This window comes from Cervus canadensis, chromosome 17 (genome assembly GCF_019320065.1).
Source record: "Cervus canadensis isolate Bull #8, Minnesota chromosome 17, ASM1932006v1, whole genome shotgun sequence".
In the NCBI taxonomy this organism is placed as follows: Eukaryota; Metazoa; Chordata; class Mammalia; order Artiodactyla; family Cervidae; genus Cervus; species Cervus canadensis.
In genome coordinates, this window is record NC_057402.1 from 3,840,076 (window position 1) to 3,864,749 (window position 24,674).

The window sequence follows — 24,674 nt, forward strand, 5'->3', positions numbered from 1 at the left end:
ACTGAGTAACAAAAAGTCAATTATAGCTCAGTGAAAAAATAGAGAATTTGATGAAATATTAGTTGATGAATATATGATTCAGAAACAGCATCTAATTTAAAAAAAGATGCTGAAATCACATTGCTGTGAAATTGAACTATTTACACAGTAGTGATGTCCTGGGCTTGTTACATTTTTTGAATAATAGAGTTTTAAAATGTTTATGAATGGATTACTTGTTTAGTCAATAAACAAATAGAAATGAAAAAACACAGAGACACACACATGGACCAATTATGCTTATCGTTCCAGGAAGAGTCCTGAAGGATGAAAACATTTCTGAAGTGTCTTTCTGAGATCCGACACAGAATATAAGTAGTCTATGTTCTTTGTTGAAATTGTTGTTGTCTGGTATCAAAAAGATCATATTCTTGTTACTTTCATAGTTATGGTAGTTATTAACAATGAATCTATAATGAAATCATTAAACACATAAATAAACATGTAAGGAAAACTTGTGAAAGTGTTCTCATATGAGTATCTTCTTTTTAGAAAAGGTATTGTGAATAAAAATTCAAAATTGTGACTCCCGTTAAACTGGAGAGGGTCACTTCTTTGGCCAGAATGCTATAGACATGCTTATATAATAGCCATTTATTTATTCTTTTTCAGAATAAACTTAAACTTCTTTTAAGAAGTTTAAGAAATAAACATAGAATAAGTAATGAATAATTAAATGTGGTATAAATGAAATGCCCCAAGTAAGGATCAGTGGCGATTTGGTCTCAATATTTTCATCCCCTTCTGTGTTTTGCGCTCCTCAGAATGAATGCACTAGAGATGATATAGAATCTGTCGTGGGCACCAGATCTGTGGTTGCCTCTGAATAATAAGAGAATGGAGATTAATATGAGTAATAATTGAAGTTCCATTTTCAGTATTTTTTATTAAAGAAATTCACTCAATCATTAAGAAATGTGGAATAAGAGTGAAGAAGGTAGCTACATTTCTGTTTAGTATGTATATATGAACCATTGTACTGATTAATCCTAAATGGAAAATGACTATTAATGTGAGATATATTAAACTAGCAGTAATTCTGTATACACCAAAGCTCCTGTGTTTTTAATTGCACTGCTAAAATTGTTAGTGAATTTATGATTTATACAATAAAGAAATAGAAATGTATTTAGAAAAAGAGGGTCAATATTGGATCAGTGATGACTACCCGTGGCGTATGAGTCATGTATGATGAATACATCTCTGGAACTCTGAGATCCAATGCAAATGGAATCTATTCCATTGTGTTGTTTGAAGTGATCCTATAGTCAAAGGTTATGAATATAAAAAGATATTTGTTTTGGTTATTATGACCATGCATTTTGTTTTCTATTTTTATGATTTGATGAATGAAATAGTTAGTTGCAAATTTATAAAATAAATAATGATGACTCTAAAGACTTTTCAATAATAAAAATATGTGGTTTTGGGAAATAATACCAACATAGACTAATACATTAATATATATTGAAAAGACTGATATCCATTAGGTAAAAAAGTCCTAGAAAGATGTTATCTCTTTGGTTAAGAGTGATGTGGAAAATGATAGGTAATAGTTACTGACTGAGTCAGTAATCGATTTGACATTAGATTCATTAAGGGAAAAAGAAGTCGATATTATCATCATTTAGTAAATGACTAAGTAACTGTGCAAATGAATCGCAGATTATTGGATCAATGGGGAGAATATCTGAATATTTTTGTCACCTTGTCTGGTTGTTATTCTTCAGAAGGGGTGTTCCTGCTGCTTCAGCTTTCACTGTGTTCAGTCATCGGCTGTCTCCGTGTCAGGAAAACCCCAAGGTAAATAATGCGCCAGACTCTTGACTTGGGTGTTTTGTTTGAGGGTGCTCATGGTATTATTAAAAAGTATGAAATTAATAAAAATGTTGCCCATAGTTCAGTGGTAAATATGATAAGAAACATTGTTTTAATTAATAAATAATGTGCAGGATTGAGGTTGAACAAAGCAAGAGAAAGCCTCTAAATGAGAAAATATTCTGTAAACTGAGATTATGAATATGAAGGTCTTATTCCTAGGAGATTTACTGAATCATATATTATTTTTGTTAATAACAGTTAACTGATGATTTAATCAATAGAAACATAGAAATGAATGAAGAGAAGAGACTAAGTCACGGACCAATGATGATGATCGTTTCGGGTAGAGTCCTGAACGATGAAAACATGTCTGAAACTCTGAGGTCCAACGCAGAATACCTGGAGTCTCCTCCCTTTCCAAAACTGCTCTTTTAGAGAGAGGTCTGGATTATTCAAAGACCATATTCTTGTATTGATTTTCTGGACTTAGATTTGTTGTTATATATTAGTGGATCTGTGATGGAACCATTAAGTAAACATAAATTAATGTATAAGGAAAAAATAGGGTGAAGCATGGTTGCAATTGAACACATTTTCTGAGGGTCACTTATTTGACCAAGATTAGATAGAAATGCAGAAATAAGAGGCAGTTAAATTATTGTGTTTTTTCTTTTAACAAGACAAAAAAATTGAGAGAATAAGAGAAAATAATAAATACCTAAATATTGAGTAAATTTAGTTCTCAATATTTTTTATTGTATTGCATTTTCTGTACTTCCCAGAATGAATGCAGTAGAATGATTTAACATCTTGCATGGACTCAAACTCTGTAGTTGCCTCTGTATAATAGGATGATGGAGATTAATGTGAGTAATAGTTTTTCTTTTTTCCAGTTTGTTTTGTCTTTAAGGTGATTCACAGTATTATTAGGAATGTGGGATGTAAGTTAAGAAGGCAGCTGTTATCTCAGTGTTGAGTATGAATATCAGTTCAGTTAGTTCAGTTCAGTTGCTTAGCCATGTCCGACTCTTTGCGACCCCATGGACTGCAGCATGCCAGGCTGCATATATCCATATAATTGGATAATATGAGAATCTATAAATAAACATTTAATTAAAAATAAAGATGAATGGAGTAAAACACTGTCTAATTATCAAAATATGTAGTGAGACAAGAAATATTATTACTGTACTATGGAAACCCTGAAGTTCAATTAATAATGAATGGTACGTGACCGATAACCATTTAGGGAAAGGATGAGGGTGACAGGATCTAAGTGAAAGACATTCTTCAGATTCTGGCATGGTGGTGAGATCCCAGTGGTTAGTTTTTGACAGATAGTGTGTGTATCCTAGGTTAAGGATGGCCTGAATAATACTGTGAATGTGGAATCTGGGAGCAGTGGAGATTGTCTCAACCATCTTGATGGTCTGCTTTGCTTTACATTCCTCAGAGTGGGAGCATGAGATCTGAAAGAAGGATTCTTCATGGAGCGCCTGCTTAGGATGGCATCTTTGTGGTTGGAACCAGAGACCCATGTGAGCATAATCAAATTCGTGGTCTTGGGCTGAATGGCTTGTCTAATGTTTTTGCTGTATTATTAATATATTTGAAGTATGATTAAAGAGGGTCATTTTTAATCCTGTTGAGAATAAAGTGATTAGTATGAAGCATTATACTGATTATTGCCTATGTGAAAACTGATCATAGGTGAGAAAGATATAATGTATTTTTCTAGAAACGTGAGTATTGGCAGTTTCAAGTCTTTTGTTGGGTTTTGTGAATCATAGAGTTATAAATTATAATTAGTGAATCGATGAATTAATCAATTAACAATACAGAATGAGGAGCCAGTCTTCTTTTCTGGATCAGTGATGATTAATGCCGGCGTATGAGTCATTGATAATGAATAATACGTGTCTGAAACTCTGAGATCCAATAGAAAAGCAGTGTCTTTCTATTCAAACATTTTCATTGGTCATGATAATTGAGCCAATGAAAGCATCGATAAACAAGTCTGTAGATCAATGGAGAGAAAGTTTCAATCTCTGTTATCACCTTCTTTGTTTGATACTTTTCAGAACATTAGCTCAAGTTGATTTCAGCCTCTACTGTGATCAATATCATTTTTAGGAAAGAGCAAGGTGAGTACTGCTCAAAATTTTCATCTTGGTTTGTGTTGTTTAAGTGTTTTCATAATATTCTTTGAAAGTAGTAAATATAAGCAAAAGGTTAACTATGTCCCAGTGATAAATATGACTTGAGACCAGATGTTGATTAGTTGATAATATATAACATTGATATTTATTAGTGAAAGGTACAATCTATTTTGGTATTAATTAAAGAAGAGTCAGGGATGTTTAATGGCTTGCTCTTTGGTTTTTGTTACTAAAATATTAATTTTGTTGTTATCAGTGAAGTCATGATTTAATTGTTATGAATATAAGTATAAATGAAGTAAAAGTGGGCCCAAATGAACCAGTGATGATGTTAACCTGACCGTGGATGATGTAAGGAAGAGTCCGGTACTCTGAGCTCCAGCAAAACCCATACTCTTTTTCTTTATTTCTTCCTGTGCATAGGTGTTAAGAATGTACAAAGTTCAAGTTCCTAGACTGAGTTTAAAAATTATTACTATAATCAATGAACGCACCATTAAAGATATATAGATAATAGATGAATGAAAACAGTGAATTATTATCTAATTATGAACATACATGATGAAGCAAGAGACATTCATACAAACTGCCAACACTGATATCAATTTTGAAATGGATGGTTCAATGGTGTCACCTCTCTGGCTAAGTATCATATAGACCTGAACTATTCAGAGTTGACATTATTGTTCTGAGTCAATCTCACATTTAAAGTTATTCTTTCTGTTAAGAGAAAACAATGTCTGCATTCTAAAAAAGTTATAAATTCCTAAATGACTGGTTAAATGAAAAGTGCATGAAGAGTCAGTGGTGATAAATTTTTTTCTTTTCTTCTCACTGATCATGCTTTATATTGTTCAAAATGGACACATCCACACTTTTAGTCTCTTGTAAGGCACCTTATGTGTGTCAGAAGCACAGAGTCCAATGTCAGCAATGGTCAAATTTCTCATCATAGTTTCAGTGATTTTTTTCCTCTGGGTATACAGTGTATTATTTGAAATTTCCGTATACAATAACTGAAGGACAGTGTAACTCAGTGATAAATATAGAATCTTATGAAACATGAATTGATTAACTCATAGATGAATAACAGCATACTATTTATTGGGACTGACGTATATATTCTACTGGTGCTACATATAAAATAAATAATGAGAACTTACCATATAGCACAGCGAACTCCACTCAGTGCTCTCTGATGACCTACATGGGACGGAAATTAAAAAAAGAGGCAGTGTATGTATACATATAGTTGATTCACTTTGCCATACAGTTGAAATTAACACAATATTGTAGACCCATTATACTCCAATAAATCAACATATATTCAATATAAAAATATTAGTGAATGATAAAAATTTAAAATGAGTACACTGCTGGGAGAATGATTAGTGAATAAATAGATTAGTCAATGAACAAATAGAAATAAACAGCAAAAAGGGGGCTCGGTCATGGGCCAGTGATGATCATGAAAAGAAGAGTCCTGAACAGTGAAAACATATCTGAAACTCTGAGGTCCAGCACAGAACATAAGTCGTCAGTTCCCTGTGTGAAATTATTTCAATAGATAAATGTCAGGAATGTAAAAATGTATATTCGTGTATTGAGTTCATAGACTTACATTTGTTATTATTAACGGATCTTGTGATGGTGGAAGCATTAAGCAAACAAAAATAAATATATAAGGAAAAATAGGATGAAGCATTGTCCATATTTGAATTTTGTGAGACAAAAGATACCATTTATAAACATTGGAAAATCTGATGCCCACAAAAAAATGGGTGAGAGTTACCTATTTGACCCAGATTGACTAGAAATGCATATGTAGTTTGGTTGTTCTGCCTCCAAGTAAAGATTGAACTTTCACTTGTAACAAAATAAAAAATACTGAGGGAAAGAGAAAATATAACTACCTGATTAAATGTAATATGAAAAATAAGGATTAATGGCAATTAGGTATGAATATTTTTCTCATCTTTGTTCTATACTCCTCAGAATGAAGGCAGTGGAGATGATTTAGCGTATTTCATGGACATGAGCTCTATGATTGCTTTGGAACAGGAGGAGGATGAAGGTTAATGTGAGTGATAGTTGAAATTTTTCTCAGTTTTTTATTTTATTAACATAATGCAATGTGTTATTAATAAATGTGGAATAAAATAAGGCACCGCATTTCAGTGTTGAGTATGGATATATGAACCATAGAGAAAGTTGAGAGTCTTAACAAGATATATATTAAAATAAGAATAATTCTAGATACATCCAGGCAATTTTTGTTTTTTTAATTGTACTGCTAACATTATGCATAGTGCATTTGTGGCTTATACAATAAAGAAATAGAGTGCACATAGGAAAAAGAGGGGTAATATTGGATCAATGATGACTACCCATGGCGTGTGAGTTGTGTACGGTAAATATGTGTCTGAAACCCTGAGGCTTGTTGTTCTATTTGAAATGACTTTATCGGCAGTGATTAGAAGTTTAGAAAGATCTTTGTTTTGGTTTTTATAATCATGTTAGTTCAGTTCAGTTCAGTCGCTCAGTCGTCTCTGACTCTTTGCGACCACGTGGACTGTAGCACACCAGGCCTCCCTGTCCATCACTCAAACTCATGTCCATAGCATCAGTGATACCATCCAGCCGTCTCATCCTCTGTCGTCCCCTTTTCCTCCTGCCTTCAACCTTTCCCAGCATCAGAGTCTTTTCCAGTGAGTCAGTTCTTTGCATCAGGTGGCCAAAGTGTTGGAGCTTCAGCTTCAGCATCAGTTCTTCCAATGAACACCCAGGACTGATTTCCTTTAGGATGGACTGGTTGGATCTCCTTGCAGTCCAAGGGACTCTCAAGAGTCTTCTCCAACACCACAGTTCAAAAACATCAATTCTTTGGCACTCAGCTTTCTTTATAGTCCAGCTCTTACATCCATACATGACTGCAGAAAAATAATAGCTTTGACTAGACGGACCTTTTTCAACAATGTAATGTTTCTGCTTTTTAATATGCTCTCTGTTCGTTATGACTTTTCTTCCATGTATTTTCTGTTTTTATAATTGAATCCATGAAATAGTCAGTATAAAAATGTGTAAAATTAAAAAAGATGAATGTGATGTCTTTTTCAATTATAAAAATGTGGTTAGGCAAAAATTAGTATGATGTAGTAATACATTAATATATATTGAAAATACTGATACCCATCGAGAAAGATGTAGTATTAGGGTGTCATCTCTTTGGTCAAGGATGATATAGAAAGTGACAGGTATTAGGTACTGACTGGGTCTGTTCCAACTTTGACAATAAGTTCATCAATTACTAATTATATGTTAGTCAATGCCTTAGTTACTGTGAAAATAAAGAGTAGGATATTTGGATCAATGGAGAGAATGGCTCAGTGTTTTTATCACCTTGTCTGCTTATTATTCTGCAGGTGGATGTTTCTGCTATCTCAGCTTCTGCTGTGCTTGGTGGTCACACCACCTGTGTGTCAGGAAGGAACTTAAAGTGAATAATTGTCAAGGTTGTTGTCTTGGGTTGGGTGATTTGTCTGAGGATCTTTATGGTATTATTAAAAAAGTATTCAGTTAATCAAAAAGTTACTCATAGTTCGGTGATAAAAAAAACAATCTATTAAAGAGAGATATATATTTAAGTAAGAATTATTCTATACCCATTAAGACTTTTTTTTGAATTTTTATTTAATCAATACAAGTAGAAATAAATGTAGGAAAATAGAAACAATGTTGGATCCATGAGTGATATATGGTGAATACTTGTCTGGAATTCTGAAATGCAGTATTAAAGTAATCTCGTCCGTTCTCAACTTGAGAAGGCAGCCTATAGAGAGATGTCAGGAATAAATGAGGGACTTATCTGTGGTCTTTGTGTTCATGAATTTTCATTGTATTATTATAATTGGAAAATGAGAGAATCCATAAATACATAATTAAAAATAAAGATGGATGAAATGAAGCAATTTCCAATTACTGAAATACGTGGTGAGCCATGAAATACTGTTAATATACCAAGGACACCCTGAATTTCAATTACTAATGAATGGCACACAGCTGTTACCACTTAGCTTAAGGTTGAGGGGGACAGAATAAATGATCAGAGAGGTGTATGCTCAGACCTCATGGACCAAAACCTGTCAGGCTCTTCTTCCTGTGGAATTTTCCAGGCAAGAATACTGGAATGATTTGCCATTTCCTACTCCGAGGGATCTTCCTGACCCCAGGGATTGAACCCACATCTCTTGCGTCTCCCACACGAGCAAGTGGATTCTTTACCACTTGGCCGCCTGGGAAGTGTGTCCCAGTTGTGTCCAACTCTGTGAACCCATGGACTATACAGTCCATGGAATTCTCCTGGCCAGGATACTGGAGTGAGTAGCCTTTCCCTTCTCCAGGGCATCTTCCCAACTCAGGGATTGAACCCAGGTCTCCCTCACAGCAGGCGATTCTTTACCAGCTTAGCTACAAGGGAAGCCTGTGAAGCTCCTAGTCAACCTTTATATTCTGGTTCAGTGGTAATATCCAAATGGTTCATTGTCAAAAGGTTTTCTATGTACCCTAAGTTAAGGATAGCCTGGATAACACTGTGAGTGTGGAAACAAGAAGCAGTGGAGAGTGTCTCTACCACACTGATGGTTCATTTTGCTTTATACCCCTCAGAGAGGATGCATGGAACCTGAAGGGAGGATTCCTTCTGGAGCATCAGCCTAGGATGGCATCTTTGTTGTAGGAGCCAGGAGACATCATCTCATTCCTAGTCTGGGGTTGGATGATTTCTCTAAAAATAATGACTGCACTAATCACATGGGCGACAAAAAATGAAAGAAGTTTGGCTAAGATTCAGTTCAGTTCAGTCGCTCAGTCGTGTCCAACTTTGCGACCCCATGGACTGCGGCACGCCAGGCCTCCCTGTCCATTACCAACTCCCAGAGTTGACTCAAACTCATGTCCATTGAGTTGGTGATGCCATCCAGCCATCTCATCCTCTGTTGTCCCCTTCTCCTCCTGCCTTCAATATTTCCCAGCATCAGGGTCTTTTCCAATGAGTCAGTTCTTCGCATCAGATGGCCAAATCATTGGAGCTTCAGTTTCAGCATCAGTCCTTCCAATGAACACCTAGGACTAAGTTCCTTTAGGATGGACTGTTTGCATCTCCTTGCAGTCCAAACGGCTCTCAAGAGTCTTCTCTAATACCACAGTTCAAAAGCATCGTTTGTCACGCAGCTTTCTTTATAGTCCAACTCTCACATCCATCCATGACCAATGGAAAAACCATAGCTTTGAACCAAAGGACTAGGTGGACCTTTATCAGCAATGTAAGTCTCTGCTTTTTAATATGCTGTCTAGGTTGATTCAGATAGATCTGAAATACTGGGAGTCAATTTTATTGATCTGAGTCAATCTCAATTATGAGGATGTTCTTTCTGTCTAGAGAAAACAATCTGTACATTATGGGAAAGCTATACATTTCTCAATGATTGGATAAATGAAATGTAGAATGTAAGATGAATGGTGATATGTTTTTCTCCCCTTTCTCATGGACTGTGCTTTGCATTGTTCAAAATGGACACATTTATGCTGATTAAGTATTATTCCGTGGCGGTGCACCTTCTGACTGACTGCACCTCTGTGTTAGGTCCACAGAGACCAGTGTGAGTAATAATCAGTTTTTTTGTCTCGGTTTTGTTCATATCTTTTTGTTGGTTTGTGTGAGTGTGTGTGTGTGTATTCAGTGTATTGGCCGAATGTCCCATATGGAATAACAGAAGGCCAAGTCTAGCTCAGTGATAACTGTCGAAATTTATGACACATTAATTGATTACTGCAAAGGTGAAAAACAGTATCTAATTTAAAAGAGATACATTGTTGTAAGAATGATCTATTTACACCTTAGGAATATCATGACTTTTCTAGAGTTTTGTAAATAATAGGATTTTAAAATTATTACTAGTAAATTACTGAGTTAATCAATAAACAGAATTGAACAAAGAGTGGAGTCTCAGTTGTGGACCAATGATGATGGTCGTTTCGGGAAGAGTCCTAAACGATGAAAACGTGGCTAGATCTCTGAGGTCCACGATACTATTTTCCCTCTGATGAGAAACTGTTTATTTTGTGAGACTTCAGGAATATAAAGAGATCATATTCTTGTATTAAAGTGTTAAAGTAAGAATAATTCTGTATATATCATCTTTTTAAAAATTGTGCTGATAAAATTATTAGTGAATTTGTGATTCATAAATTAAACAAAAATGTATTTGAATAAGATGGACAGTATTAGCTTGATGGTGACTCCCTGAGGCGTATGAGTTGTGTGCAATGAATACGCGTCTGAAAGTCTGAGGTTTGATGCAAATGAAATCAAGTCCAGTGACCTGTGTGAAGTGACCTTTTAGGCAGTGGTTAGGAATATACAAAGATCTTTGTTTTGGTTATTATCACCATGCATTTTTTTTCTATTTTTATAAGTGGATCAATGAAATAATCAATATGCAAATGTATAAAATAAAAAATGATGAATATGTAGCCTTTTCAATTATAAAAATATGTGGTTAGGCAAAAATTACTATTATGTATATACTGAAAAGACATTGATAATCAATAGGAAAGATATGTTATGAGGGTATTACCTCTTTGGCTTAGGGTGATATAGACAATGACAGGTATTAGTTACTGGCTGAGTCAGTTACAATTTTGACATTATTAAAAAAAATAAAAATGCTTCAGTGTACACCTGGGCTCTTTTTGCTTTATTTTTTGAATTGTTCTTGCTAAATTTATTAGTGGATTTTTATTTAACCAAAATAAAGATATAGAAATATGTGCAGAAAAAGGGGGGACCGATGTTGGATCCTCATCAATATGAATCGTATACAATGAAAGTGTCTGGAACTCTGTGGTCCAGTGTTGCATTAAGCTTGTCCATTCACAGCAGAGACGATATTCTGTAGACAGATGATGGAAAGAGTGCCTCGTTTTATTATCATCTCCTTTGCCTTATACTCCTCAGAATGGGTGCACTTAGGTGGATGGAAGCATCTTCCACGGTTACACTCTCTCCGGTTTCATTTGTGTTGTGGGTATGTTAAGACCATGTAAGTAACAGCCAACGTTTTAGTTTGAGTGGTTTGTTTACGGATAGTTGTAGTTCAGTCGCTCAGTTGTTTTCCACTCTTCATGACCCCATGCACTGCAGCTTGCCAGGCTTCCCTGTCCATCACCAACTCCCGGAGCTTGCTCAAACAATCAAAGAGGGGAGAATGCCATGTTAAGTATCAGATTGACATGAAATATTATCTTTATTAATCTATAAATGTATCTTTGAGGTCAGTTTTGGAAACAGAGTTATTCTCTGGAAAAGATTTTTGAGATAGATATTGAGGATATTTTAGTTTACTTTTCATTTGTGTGTATTTAGTAGCAAATTTATAAATAAACCCAAATGTTTATGAGAATGAAAAATAAAAGGGTTTTCTTGGGCTAGTGATGATGACTGGTAACAGATGAGTCTATATAATGAATAATATATGTCCTGATACTGAGATCCAGCAAAAACCTAGTATATTTCTTTTAGTTCATCCTAGAGATAGATGCTGAAATATACCCAGTACAGCTATTGTATTCATCAATTTATATGCTTCCCTGGTGGCTCAGAGGATAAAGCATCTGCCTGCAATGTGGGAGACCTGGGTTCGATCCCTGGGGTGGGAAGATCACCTGAAGAAGGAAATGGCAACCCACTCCAGTATTCTTGCCTGGAGAATCCCATGAACAGAGGAGCCTGGCGGGCTACAGTCCACGGGGTCGCAAAGAGTTGGACTTGACTGAGCGACTTCACTTTCTTTCTTTATTATTATTAAGAGATTAATTTTAGAACCAGTAAAGAAATGTAAATAACAGGTAAAGAAAAAGGTAAAGAAATAATAAGTAAAAAGGGTGAAACTTGTCTAACTATAAACAGGTGGCAAGGCAAGAAATACTGTTAATAAAAGTGAAAATACTGAGATTCAGTCAGGAAAAAGTGGCTCACCAGTATATCTTTGACTAAATATTATATCAATACTGATAATTAAGAGTCACTTACAGTATTATGGATTTGTCTCAAGTTTGCTGTTGTTCATTTTGTTAAGAGAAAAATAGATCCATTATGAATAATTTATAAATACTTCAGTATGTGAGTAAATGAAATGTGGAAATCAAGGATCGATGGGCATTGTACTTAAACTATTTTTTTTTTTTGTCATTGACTGTTTTGTACTTCGCAGACCCTACCCCCTCGAGCTGATTTAAGCAGTGGTACCGTGATAGTGACCCCTGTGTTTGCATCTCCGTGTTAGGAGTACAGAGGCCAGTGTGAGTAAAAGTCAAAATCTTATGTCCTTTCTGTGATTTCTTTCAGGGCATCTAATATATTGTTGAAAAGTAACATATAAGAATGGCCAACAGTAGCCCAGTGATAAACACTGAATTGACATGTAACAGAAAAACAAAGGGTGTAAAGAAAGAGATACATTAGTATGAAAATGATTCTATACATAGAATAGTGGCTTTGGGTTTTTTTTCTTTGCTTTTTGCAAATAATTGAGTTTTAAAATTATTATTGGTGAATTAATGAATTCATCAATAAACAATATAGAAATGAATGAAGAAAATAGTTACAACATTGGATCAATGATGGCTTTTCGGTGCGTGTATGAGTCATGTATGATGAATACGTGTTTGGAACTCTGAGGTCCAATGCAAACGGAGACCCATTGCCTCTGTTCCAGGTGACCCTATAGACACCTGTCAGGAATGTACAAGCATCTTGTTTTATGTTCATACATTTTCTTTTTATGTTTATAATTGGATCAATGAAATAAAATATAAAGATGAAATTGGTGAAATTTTGTTCAACCATAGAAATGTGGTTAGGCAAGAAATTCTATTAATATACATTAAAAACAAATGTAAATTAGGAGGTTTATGGTTCAGGGATGTTTTTCTTTGGCTAAGAATGATATAGTTATTGATAAGTAAAATTTTATGTTCTCTATTTCACGTGTCTGTGATCTGTATCAGTGTCAAGATTGACACTGTTCATTTACTTAGGAGAAACTAAAGTATAAATGATCCCAGTTCACTACCTATTTAAATGACTGAATGAAACATGGAATTCAAAGACTAATTAAAATAATATCTTAATGTCTTTTTTATCCTCTACATTATCTTCTATTCCTTAGACTTGCCACAATGGGCTGATGTTCGCCTTCCTCGCGGTCATGAATTCTGCGGTTGCATTTGATGTGTTAAGGGTTTAGGAGAGCAAAGTGAGTCATAGTCAAGCCTCTTCTTGGTTTTGTGGTTTTAGTTTTTGTAAGATTTTCACTGCCTTCTTTACAGTCTATAAGAAAATAATTGGTGATTGTGAACCATGGTGAAACAGTAAAAGTAGGGTTAATATGAAGCATTATATTAATGCATCTGGATAGGAAACTTTGAGAGCAGTTGATGACAGTTTCTGTGGGAAGTCATTCTATAGACAAATGAAAGAGTCAAGGACCTTCCTTGTTTTAAGTTTTTGTGACCATGAAGCAATTTTGTCAAATTGTTAATAGTGAATGGATGATCAGTAAAAAATGTTGACGTGAAGGAAGGTAATGAGGACAAATATAGACAATGATGACTTGTGGTATGAATCTTTGATGAGGAACACCACAGGTCAACACAAAAAATCTAATACTATAGGGAGATGCCAGGCATATATGGGGAGCATGTTCTTAGTCTTTGTGTACAGTAATATCTAAAATTATTATTGTTAAGAAATCAATAGCAGGATAAACAAATATGTAAGTGAATAAATATGAAACAAGGAAACACTATTCATTATAAGTATTATAAAGAAATCTAATGAAATAAATTGGAATGGAAAATAAAATAATCAAGTGTATATGTCTTTGAGTGGGAATAATAGTGAGGGGGAATAATTTACTGATAAAGTTACAACTTTGATATTTGATTTATTAAGAGCAAAATAAATATTACTGTAAATTAATAAATGCCTAAATTACTATGCAAATGAACTGTGAAAACTCTGAATCAATGGAGAGAAAATCTCAATATTTTTATCATCTTGTCTGCTTGATCCTTTTGAGAATAGATGCTGGAGCTGATTTTAGCCTCTGTTGTTACCAAGATTGTGAGACCAAGGTGAGTAATGGTCAACTTTATTGTCTTGGACTGGGTCATCTGTTTAAGAGTATTTATAGAATTATTAGAAAGTATTAAATTCATTAAAAAGTTTAACGATAATATGATAAATAATGATAAATATGAAAAAGTTTAATGATAAATATGAAGTACTATGTTGATTAATCAATAATTAACATGATTGAGGTCTGTTAATTAAAAGGGATTAGTCTTGTGGAAAATGATTCTGCAAACTGATGTTAGGCATATCCTTGATCTTGTCCTAGAGCTTATATGAACCATGTATTATTTTTATTTGTATCAATGCATTCATAATTTAATCAGTACAAACATACAAATGAAGAGGAATAGATCCAGTCATGGGCCAATGATGATGACTGATGATAAAGTAGTCATGGGTGATGAGAAAATATGTGTCTGAAACTCTGAGGTCCAACATGGAACAAAATTAGTCTGTTCCTCTGTTGAAATTGTTTCTGTAAAGAGATGTGATACATTTACAAAGATCATATTATTGTATTGATTGTGATCAATATTGATCATATTCTTGTATAGGCTTAGATTTGTTTTTAATGATGAAATTAGCTTCCCTCACAGCTCAGTTGGTAAAAAATACTCCTGCAATATAGGAGACCCCGGTTCAATTCCTGGGTTGGGGAAATCCCCTGGACAAGGGATGGGCTACCCACTCCAGTATTCTTGGGCTTCCCTGGTGGCTCAGCCGGTAAAGAATCCGCTCACAATGTGGGAGACCTGGGTTCGATCCCTGGGTTGGGAATATCTCCTGGAGCAGGGAAAGGCCACCCACTCCAGTATTCTGGCCTGGAGAATTCCATGGACTGTAGAGTCCATGGGGTCACAAGGAGTTGGACACGACTGAGCAACTTTCATTTCACTAGACATATATGAATAAATACATTAAAAAAGCAATAAGATGAAATGTTGTCCAATTAGGAATGTATGTTGTATAGCAAAAGGCATTGTTAATGAAATTGAAAACGTTGACGCCTATTCAGAAACGGTGATTGTGTCATCATTTATTTTACTGTCTGTTCTATGCTGTGCTTCTCAGGACAGATGCATCTTCCACCATCATGAGCTCTGGGGTTGCCTGTATTTAATAGGAATACAGAGATTAATGTGAGTAATAGTGAAGTTGCTTTCTTGGTTTCTGGTTTTTTTAAGTTATTCATTTAACAGTGCAAAATATATTTAGAGAATGCAACTCTACCTTAGTGATAAATATGGGATAGAGTTAACATTATATTGATGTATATAAGAAAAACTGAGGATAAATAATAAGAGATATATTGTCATGAGAATAATTCTATATATAGATTAGGGACACAAAAAGTATTCTTGAAATTTTGTGAATCATAACATTAAAAATTATTATTAGTGAAATAATTATTTGATCAGTAAAGCTATAGAAATGATTGAAAAAAGGGGGGGCAATATTAGATCAGTTATGACCAGTGTTGATGTATGAGTCATATACATGTGTGCCTGAAAGATGGTCAAACATGAAAAATTCTAGTTTATTGTCTCTGCTTCATCTGACCCTTTCAACTAAGGTCAGGAATGTATGAGGAGGAATAGTATTATTGGGAAGATCCCCTGGAGGAGGGGATGACTACCCACTCCAGTATTCTGACGTGGAGAATTCCATGGGCTGTATATAGTCCATGGGGTCACAAAAAGTTGGACTTGACCGAGTGACTTTTACTTTCATTTTCCTTATTAATGAATTAATAAACAAATATAGATGCAAATGAAGAGAAAGTTGACCAGTCACGGTCTAATGATGATGTCTGGTATGTGAATCACATACAATGAATTCTGTGTGTCCAGAAGTCTGAGGTCCAATGCAAAAGAACTCATCTATTCAACATACTTTAAATGACTGCAGATAGATTTCAATATTATACAGTGATCTCTTTCCTGGTCTTTGTGCTCATGAATTTTAAAAATATAATTATAAATGAATCAATGGCAGAATAAATTAGCAAATGTATAAATGAATAAAGATGAAGAGGGTGAAACATTGTTCATTAATATTTAGTCAGGAAAATGAATATTAATATATTGAAATAGATAATAAAATTGACTAAATATATTATGTCTTAAATTAAGCATATTTTCAGTGATAAGTAGTAACCAGTAATTGCCCTGAGTCAGTTGCATGTTTGATGTTTGTTGTATTGAAAGAAAAATAAAAATTACTATGAATTAATAAACACTTAAATGACTCCATACATGGAGACTGGAAATTGTGCATCAATGGGGAGAGGAGAATATCTCAGCTTGTTTATAATTATGTGTGCTTGTGGATGCACCAAGCTGATCTTGGGTTCTGTCTTGGTCAAGATTATGTTGCCTATGTTAGGAAGGAGAACATGGTGAGTAACAGTAGTCAAAGATCTTATTTTGGTTTTAGTTATTGTTTGAGTAAAGACGAGCCTGGTGGGCTATAGTCCACGGGGTCGCAGAGAGTTGAACATGGCTGAGCAAGTAAGCACACATACACACACACACACATGCACACACACACACACACACACATACATACATACATGCACGCACACATACACACACACGCACACATACATACACATACATACACACGCACACATACATACACACACACACACACAAAGTGTATATGGGAAAAGCTTTAGACAGAGTTCAGGAATATTTAAGGATCTCATTGGTGTATTTTCCTAAATAATATGATTTTTATTAATATCCATGATGAATGATTAAATTGATACAAATGTAACACAAATGAATAAAATGAGGGTCTAACATGGATCATTAATGATGACCGGCGGCATATGAGATTTGATCAGTATACACAGTTATGAATGAAGCAAAAGTGGGACAATATTGAATCCATGTCCCCTAGAGGAGAAAATGGCAAGCCACTCCAGTGTTCTGGCCTGGAAAATTCCATGAACAGAGAATCCTGGAGGTCTACAAGTCTGTGGGGTTTCAAAGAGTCAGACATGATTGAGCACGTACGCATACAAGTAATCTAAATGTCTATCAACTGGTGAATAGAGAAACAAAATGTGGTATATCTATGCAGTGTAATACTATTCAGCAATCAAAAGGAATAAATTGTTGGTAATCTGTGACTCTAAAAAGGAATACTGGATCAGTGATGACTGCTGGTGGGGTATGAGTCAAGTACAATGAATACGTGTCTTGAACTCTGAGGTTCAACTGGAAAGAATACTCTAAACTAATGAATATTAAATGACTGAGTCTAGGAAAGGTGGAATGCAAACAGCCAACAGATAGAAGGTCTCAAGCTTTATTTTTTGTTTTTTTTTTTGTGCTGCTCAGAATGATCACTCCTGCACTGATTTTAGCATTCTGCCATGGCCCCAAACTCAGTGTTGTCTTAGGAGCAGGGAGACCAGTGTGAGTCATAGTTAAAGTTCATGTCTTGATTTGGTTGGCTTATCATGGTCAGTGCATTGTTAAGAAGTAGGAAATATAATCAAAGCAGGGCAACTGTAGTCCAATACCATGGATTGATAGGCCAAATTGTGTCAAGGCATCCATGTATGAAGTACTGAGGTCAATTCAAGAAACAGATCTCGTTTCTGGGAAATGATTTGATAGGTAGATCTTAGGGGTATCAAGGTTCTTATTTTGTTTTCTTTTTCTGATTCATGTATATTTCTTTTTAGTTATAAGTCATAACTTAATAAATCAATAGACAGAATAGAATGAAGAAAAGAGACTTCCCAGGTGGTGCTAGTGGTATAGATCCCCCTGCCAATGCAGGAGACATAAGAGATTTGGGTTTGATCCCTGCGCCTGGATGATCTCCTGAAGGAGGGCAGGGCAACTTATTCCAGTTTTCTTGCCTGGAGAATCCCACCATCAGACAGGCCTGGATGGCTACAGTCCACGGGGTCACAAAGAGTTGACACAATTGAAGTGACTTAGCATGATGAAGAAAAAGATTCTGTGCTTGAATCTTTGCTAATGACTGGTGGTGTCTGAGTCAAGGATGGTGAATAATACTTGTTTGGATATCTGAGGTCCACCATGAGAGTAAATCTAATCTATGGGTCTGCTGAAAATGATCCTATCGACAATTGTTACAAGTATTTGATTATCCCGTTTGGGGGCTTTTTTGGGTCACGGATAATGATTATACATTAGTATAAGCGAATTAATGCATGAAGGTTTAGCCAGTAGGAATAAGTGAGTAAAAACGTGGCCAGGCCTAGAGCAGTGATTGCATATGTCATGGAGCATGTATTATTAACCTCTTTTGGAGGAGCTGGTATTCACGTTGCTTATCTTTCAGAATGCAACACACAGAGCCAGATGCATGAATTGTCAGTTTCACGTTCTGGGATGTCTTTGGTCTGCTGGTTATTTGTTATATTACTAATTAGGAAACACGTTTATAAAATTAAATAAAAGATTAAGCACTGTTTAAATTAAAGAAGGACACTGATAAAAGTTTGTTAGGCAGCACGCGCTGTTGTGCTCACAGAATCCCATTACAGAGTTCCACTGTCTGTGATCGGTTTGGTAATGAGCAGCGAACTGCGCATGTGTCAGCATTATTCATGCTGTGGCATTGAGCCTGTGCGGCTTTATCATTAGAGTGCATACATGAATAAGTTAATAACAATCAGTCGCTCAAAGGGACAAAGGCTGAGCCAGTAATGAGCGTGTCTTGAAATAATTATGATTTAACCAGTTCCACTCAGAGGATGTCCCTCTTAGAGCAGAAATTCTGTCTCTTGCTAGTTTGGGTAAGAAGAATATTGAGGGACTTCCCTGGTGGTCCAGTGGTTAAGACTTCACTTTCCAATGCAAGGGGTGTGGTTTTGATCCCTGGTTGAGGAGCTAACGTTTTAATTTATAAAAGAATGCCTATTCATTTTTCCTTCCTCATGGTCAAAAAATCAGAACCTAAACAACGGAAGTAATGTTGTAACAAATTCAGTAAAGACTTTAAAATATAGTCCACATCAGAAAGAATCTTTAAAAAAATATTTAAAAAATTGATCATTGAACTGATTAGATTAAAAGAAGGATTAACTTTCTGCCAACTGAAGCAAGTGGCATACCCAAAGTTTTCAGATTAATCTAAACTTTTCTCACTCTGCATCCATTAGTGTATTAGAGCAAAGTCGAAATCTAGGCTGTTTCATTCTTTTCAATATTTGTTTTGTGCTCCCCAGAGGGGCTCCTCATAGGTAAATGTCATGGCTAGGGAGTCTCTGGAGAAGAAGCCTGTAGGTCTGTATAAGTAGCAAACAGCATTTTCACCCTTGGGCGGGTAGCCTGTTGTACGACAGAACAATGGATAAATGGCTATATCTGGACACAAAATTTTAAAAGACCAGATATGAGAATGAATTACACATTAAGGATTAGGCTGTAACCAGTCAATACAACTGTTGAGTTGTACATTTTTAAAAAAATATCATCCTAGAGCCACACCCCTCACACTGGAAGGTGAGGTCTTAACCACTGGATCAAGAAACCAGAGTAGTTTCCTTTTTGGGGTAAGGTCATTTAAACAGAGAAGAGGCATAGTCAGTGTTCTTGCCCTCGATCAGTGGTGAGTTCTAGTTTGTTCTAGTTTGTTAAGAGAAATGGAAATAAATAATGAAGTAAATTAGTCAAAACCTAAATAGCAAATCAGTTGAGGGGAAAACATGAATTAGCAGAAGGAATTTATTTCCTTTGCATATTTCTCTTTTTGGGAACAAGAGATATTCTGTCATTTCGTTTAACGTTTTAATTTATAAAAGAATGCCTATTCATTTTTCCTTCCCCATGCCACCCCACCCCCCCCCCCCCCCTTTTTTTTTTTGCTATTTGCTTTGTCCTTCACAGAATGGACATGAACTACTGTAATGATCAAGACCTTCATGGTTCAAGGTAAGCAATAGCCAAATTCTTGTCTTCGTTGGGGGAAGTTGTTTAGGATATTCAGTGTATGCTTTGAAAGTATGGGATACATTTGATGGCTGTTCCTCTCACTACTTTAAACCGTGGGTAGTGGGATTTAGTCCATCATAGAGCAAGCAGATTTGTTTTCACCCAGAGCACCATGCGGATAGCTTGCCTATCTGATAGTGACTCCTGGTTTTTGCAAGTCTGACAGTTGGAAAAAAGGAAGGACAGGATATAACCAAAGAAGGTCACATAAGGACCAATGGTAAGACTGTGTTGTCAACCAAGGTTCATGATGAATCTGATTCAACACAACAGGCACATTTTACAAAATGAAGTTCTAACCTCTTATCAATGTCGGTAAAGGGGCAGAGTCTCTTGTCTGCAAGATTCATAGTTCTTATGTTGGGTGGCTTATTTAAGGGTGCTTATTATGCTATTAAAATAAACTGAATTCATTGGTTAATAAAATGGAGGTCCATTCATTCGTAGAGCCAGATATAAGATTGTAGTATAAATGATTGTTTACAATTAATTGTTGTCATGGTTACCTAGCGTTCACTAAACTAAAACCCAAATCCAGGCATTTTCATTTGTCAACATCTTTTCATTCCATAGGATGGATGGACTGTAGCTCATTCAGTTTTTCCCCAACCATGAAGAGCTTAGCCTAATCCCTCTGGGGAAGGAGCACACCACGCCGTGTGAGTAATGAAGCTCTTGGTTTGGGTGGTTAGTTTGTGGGTTTCCACTGTATCATTAATAAAGAATAAATGTAATTAAAATTAAATGCCATGCATAGACCTATGATGAGAATGTGCTATGAGCCAAAGTTTATGATTAACGCAGTTTAGCACAAGTGAGGTAAAAGGGAAAAAAAAAAACCCCTGAGCTTTCCCATTCATTTCAAAACTGATATGTCCCTTTTTATGTTTGTCCCATTCCTCTCTTGATGATGATCTAGGATGTTACTCATTTAGGAAGTCAGTACTCCATTTGTTGAGTAGGACAGAGGATTCATGGCTGTTCATTGTAACATCTAAAAATTGTTCAAATTAAATGCTGAAGGACCACACCTGGACCAATGATGTGAATGGAATGCATCTGAATGAAAATTATGATCAATCATGTTTGGAACCCCTGAGGTCCATGGTGAAAAGACAATTAGTGTATGATTCTTGGGAGAATCATCCCAGGATGTTTGAGAATCTAGTTGAGAGGGTTCATAGATACTGGCTTTATACTATCTGTAAATAAATGAATGGATCAATAAATATATTGAAAAGAAAAGAGAGGTCAAAACACAGACCAACTTGGAAGACATTTATAAAACAGGGAAAATATAATTAGTTTCAGTTCAGTGTGAAATTTCAGTTCTGAAATATAATTATTTCACTCACTCAATTTGAAGTATGTTGGTCCATCAAGAAGACACACATCAAGTTGTTACTGGTTTGTGTGAGATACAGCTAAGCTAAATATATATCCTTCTCTTAGTTTGAAGTGGGTTTGATTCATTAAACAAATGGTTAACTAAATGAATGAGTATAAAATATGAGCCGATGATCAGTGTATGTTCTTTTTTTTCATCTGTTTTGTGCCCTAGAATGGCTGCACCTTGGTTGTTTTAGTTATTATTTAATAATGATGATCTTAACGGTTACCTTTGTGGTCAAGGAGAATATAGATCAACGTAAGTATGAGATTAAGTTTTTATTCTTGGTTTGGTCATTTTGTTTATGGATGATAAGTATATTCTTTAAAAATAGAGGGTTTCATGCAGTTATAAACAAATCAAAGATTATGCTGGCACCAAGGATAAGAATTTGTCTGAGAAATGTCATGGTTGATTCATTTTGCAAAAGGAAAAAAAAAAGATTTTCATTAGAAAATAGATTTAATGCTACCTCTTAGAGTAAAAGGGGCATAGATGAATTTTAGACTTAGTCAAAGATATTATTCTTGGGTTGGTTGTGTTTTCCTTGGATTTTAAATAATTAAAGATAAACAGGCTAATAAAATCACAGTGGCCACTCATGACCAATGATGTGATTATTCACGAAACAAACATTTATTTAACTCAACTATTTTACCACTCTGTTTAAGGGGTACACAGAAAGACTTAATAGGCAAAGCTTAACCTCTTGTTTATTCTTTTTATTATTTTATTTTTAATTGGAGGATAGTTGATTTACAATATTGTGTTGGTTTCTGCCGTCTGTCAACTTGAATCAGCCATATGTGCCCTCCCTCCCATCTCCCCCTCCATCTCACCCCTCTGGGTTGTCACAGAGCACCGAGTTTGAGCTCCCTGCCTCATACAGCCAATTCCGACTTCCCTTTTGTTTAGAAGCAGATTCTTTGCTATTGGTTTTATTTTTGAAAATGAGTACCTGACTAAATTAATCAATAAGTAAAATTCATACATGAAGAAAATTAAAATGACCAAGAATATTCCAATGATAAAATTTTGTGAAACAAGAATTGTTATTGACCCAGCGTTGCTTCTCTGAGATCCATTTAACCAAGAAGATTTAATCTATCAATATTAATTCTGTGTATAGTGAGGACATAGAAGTTAAAATATTCATTGCGTTTGTTCTTGTATTTTAGTGAGTTAAATCTATGAAAACCTAAGTAAGAAGAGGACCAGTGGTGAAGATGTATTTTGAAACAAAGATTATGATTATTACAGTTCTACACTACTATAATTTATGAAATAAAACAGTTTAAAAGACATTGGTTTTAATAGTACATAGTATGTAGTTCAGGCTTCCTGGGTAACTCAACTGGTAAAGAATCCACCTGCATGCAGGAGGGAAAGGCTATTCACTCCACTATTCCTGGGCTTCCCTGGTGTCTCAGATGGTAAAGAATCTGCCTGCAATGCGGGAGACCTGGCTTCGATCCCTGGGTTGGGAAGATTCCCTGGAGGAGGGCATGGCAACCCACTCCAGTATCCTTGCCTGGAGAATCCCATGGACAGAGGAGCCTGGTGGGCTACAGTCCATGGGGTCGCAAAGAGTCGGACACGTCTCAGCGACGAAGCACAACACAGTATACAGTTCTGCTCTGCGTGTTGATTGCAATTATTTGGATATTTTGCATGCGGAGATCATAATTCATTACTTGAATTATTTTTTTACCCTATCTCAGGGCAAATATTAGTGAATCTGATTGGAGGTGATGGCAGGAGGTCCCTATACCCCACATTTTAAAGTTTTCCTGGCACTTTTTATCTGAGAGAGTAGAAAAATAACCAATACTAGGATAATAATTTCAGCTCAGCAAGTATAGATCCAAATCCATGTCAGGCTCTGTATTAGTCATGGCATTCATTTCTACATCAGATCTAGTTGCAGCCATCAGGTAACTCTTTGGGATTAGGTGGGATTACTGATAAATATAATAATTCAATGTAAGGGCAAATACATGGGTTTTCCAAAAGCACAGAAGGCAGGACCTCAGCTTAGGTATCAGATGCTTTATAAAAGAGAAGATGCCTGAGCCAATGACCGAATCCCTGGTTTGTAAGATCCAGGACACTAGGAATTGCACTCCTCGTATGCACTGCATGTAGAGTACTCATAATATATTTGTTGAATGAGTTGTTGAATAAAGGGTATAAATGATGAATGAATGAAGTAGTGAGTTAGTGAATGAATGAGTTTTTGGGTAAACAAACGAATGGAAAATTGAGTGAAAATGTGGAGTATAAGAATGAGGGAATAAATTAATAATGCACTGAGTAAATCAATATGTGTATGTTACATTCTTGAGTGGATGAGTCTCTGTGTAGGTAAAATTGTCAAGAGGTGGATGGTGAGTGACAAATAGGTCAAGGAGGGAATGAACAAAAGACTAGTAGGTCAATGGTCCAATAAGTGAAAGATGAGTGAATTACTAAATAGATTCCAGAACAAGTTTATCAATGAGTGGTTTAGTAGAAGTTAGTAATGAGGGGATGCCAGTGAGTTGATGAGGAACCAAATGAATTAATTGACGAATAAGTCAAAAATGAGTGAGGGAATAAAGTCAGTAAAAAGAGGACAAAGTTGAATAATTTAACTAATGAGTACATAAGTCAACGCATGGCACAAATTAATGAGGGAGTGAATAGGCAAATGGATGGGGGAATGCATATATTAGAGTTATCGAGGGAAAGGATAATTATTGAGTGAGTAAATGACTCAATGAATGAGTATGTCATCCAAGACTAAATGGAGCGCTCTGTGAATGGAAGAGTGAATAAGTGAACAGATCAGTAAATGAGTGAGCAAGTCAGTGACCCGTGTGTGAGGCAGTGAGTGGAGCAGGTCCCACTGGGCTTCCTTCCCCGACCACGCAGCCACACCCCAGCCTCAGGGCACATGCTCAATACCCAGTGCTACCCATCCTCCTCCGCTCACAAGCATTTGTTTCCATGTCTCCACCAAGCTGACTTGCACCGACAGCCAAGAAATGGGTCAGATTCTTCTCTGTCTCCCCTGAGCCTTCCCAGCCTGAGCCTAGGAGGCGCCCAGT

The 24,674-nt window shown here is 35.7% G+C and overlaps 1 long non-coding RNA gene, 13 other non-coding genes and 1 pseudogene across 45 annotated transcripts in view; all 15 read left to right on the top strand.

Annotated features, from left to right (window-relative positions):
* Nucleotides 1-21,730, top strand: part of LOC122419816 — a 95,612-nt gene extending 73,882 nt beyond the window's left edge. For 6 of the 32 annotated variants that reach the window (XR_006263008.1, XR_006263019.1, XR_006263021.1 and 3 more), the window contains 15 exons: nucleotides 292-1,842; nucleotides 2,643-2,726; nucleotides 3,314-3,398; nucleotides 3,942-4,004; nucleotides 6,015-6,099; nucleotides 7,442-7,515; nucleotides 9,612-9,676; nucleotides 11,035-11,119; nucleotides 12,290-12,377; nucleotides 13,247-13,333; nucleotides 14,164-14,213; nucleotides 15,286-15,353; nucleotides 20,091-20,135; nucleotides 20,769-20,854; nucleotides 21,115-21,720. This is a non-coding gene — a long non-coding RNA (uncharacterized LOC122419816). The other 26 variants (XR_006263022.1, XR_006263031.1, XR_006263034.1 and 23 more) reach the window with 20 other exon arrangements.
* Nucleotides 1,190-1,261, top strand: LOC122419868. Its single transcript, XR_006263080.1, has one exon. It is a non-coding gene; the product is annotated as a small nucleolar RNA SNORD113/SNORD114 family (small nucleolar RNA).
* Nucleotides 2,178-2,249, top strand: LOC122419887. The gene has a single exon (XR_006263096.1). It is a non-coding gene; the product is annotated as a small nucleolar RNA SNORD113/SNORD114 family (small nucleolar RNA).
* LOC122419870 lies at nucleotides 3,725-3,799 on the top strand. The gene has a single exon (XR_006263082.1). It is a non-coding gene; the product is annotated as a small nucleolar RNA SNORD113/SNORD114 family (small nucleolar RNA).
* Nucleotides 5,472-5,540, top strand: LOC122419899. Its single transcript, XR_006263107.1, has one exon. It is a non-coding gene; the product is annotated as a small nucleolar RNA SNORD113/SNORD114 family (small nucleolar RNA).
* Nucleotides 6,389-6,460, top strand: LOC122419895. The gene has a single exon (XR_006263104.1). It is a non-coding gene; the product is annotated as a small nucleolar RNA SNORD113/SNORD114 family (small nucleolar RNA).
* On the top strand, nucleotides 10,031-10,102 carry LOC122419898. Its single transcript, XR_006263106.1, has one exon. It is a non-coding gene; the product is annotated as a small nucleolar RNA SNORD113/SNORD114 family (small nucleolar RNA).
* On the top strand, nucleotides 10,303-10,374 carry LOC122419896. Its single transcript, XR_006263105.1, has one exon. It is a non-coding gene; the product is annotated as a small nucleolar RNA SNORD113/SNORD114 family (small nucleolar RNA).
* LOC122419875 lies at nucleotides 12,689-12,762 on the top strand. The gene has a single exon (XR_006263087.1). It is a non-coding gene; the product is annotated as a small nucleolar RNA SNORD113/SNORD114 family (small nucleolar RNA).
* LOC122419884 lies at nucleotides 14,574-14,649 on the top strand (annotated as a pseudogene).
* On the top strand, nucleotides 16,008-16,079 carry LOC122419894. The gene has a single exon (XR_006263103.1). It is a non-coding gene; the product is annotated as a small nucleolar RNA SNORD113/SNORD114 family (small nucleolar RNA).
* Nucleotides 17,367-17,438, top strand: LOC122419874. The gene has a single exon (XR_006263086.1). It is a non-coding gene; the product is annotated as a small nucleolar RNA SNORD113/SNORD114 family (small nucleolar RNA).
* LOC122419881 lies at nucleotides 18,200-18,274 on the top strand. The gene has a single exon (XR_006263092.1). It is a non-coding gene; the product is annotated as a small nucleolar RNA SNORD113/SNORD114 family (small nucleolar RNA).
* Nucleotides 20,219-20,363, top strand: LOC122419913. The gene has a single exon (XR_006263119.1). It is a non-coding gene; the product is annotated as a small nucleolar RNA SNORA79 (small nucleolar RNA).
* Nucleotides 21,228-21,301, top strand: LOC122419901. The gene has a single exon (XR_006263108.1). It is a non-coding gene; the product is annotated as a small nucleolar RNA SNORD113/SNORD114 family (small nucleolar RNA).
* Nucleotides 21,731-24,674: the final 2,944 nt, after the last annotated feature.